Source organism: Austrofundulus limnaeus, unplaced genomic scaffold (genome assembly GCF_001266775.1).
Source record: "Austrofundulus limnaeus strain Quisiro unplaced genomic scaffold, Austrofundulus_limnaeus-1.0 Scaffold2832, whole genome shotgun sequence".
Classification (NCBI taxonomy): Eukaryota; Metazoa; Chordata; class Actinopteri; order Cyprinodontiformes; family Rivulidae; genus Austrofundulus; species Austrofundulus limnaeus.
Genome location: NW_013955234.1, coordinates 24977 through 25326, shown reverse-complemented (window position 1 = coordinate 25326; position 350 = coordinate 24977). Strand labels below are relative to the sequence as shown.

The 350-nt window shown below is 44.9% G+C and overlaps 1 long non-coding RNA gene across 1 annotated transcript; it reads left to right on the top strand.

Annotated features, from left to right (window-relative positions):
• LOC106511479 (uncharacterized) lies at positions 1-327 on the top strand. Its single transcript, XR_001309531.1, has 2 exons — positions 1-85; positions 192-327. It is a non-coding gene; the product is annotated as an uncharacterized LOC106511479 (long non-coding RNA).
• The last annotated feature ends 23 nt before the right edge of the window (positions 328-350 follow it).

The following is a 350-nucleotide window of genomic DNA, read 5'->3' as shown; positions in this document are numbered from 1 at the left end:
CCACAATGGCATTTCTGGCTTCCTGCCAAAAGGCGTTTTCCCCAATTCCACAGTCTCTCCAACAGCCTTCTCATCAACAAATCAGGTAAATCACTTTTTGAAGATTCTACTCAATTTACCAAAATCACCAGTTCCTTTTACTTTCAACTTATTCTGTCACTTAATCAAATGTGTGTGCGTGTTTTTCACAGGAACATCTGTTTCCAGTCTGAACCAGACGCCGACAAGCAAAAACAACAGTCTCTCCGCTCCGTCTCCACCAGCAGCACACGAACCTTCAAGCACACACATTCCTCTCACGCCAAGCAGCCGACTCTCTCCCAAAAAGCAAACAATCATGCAGCTTCCAA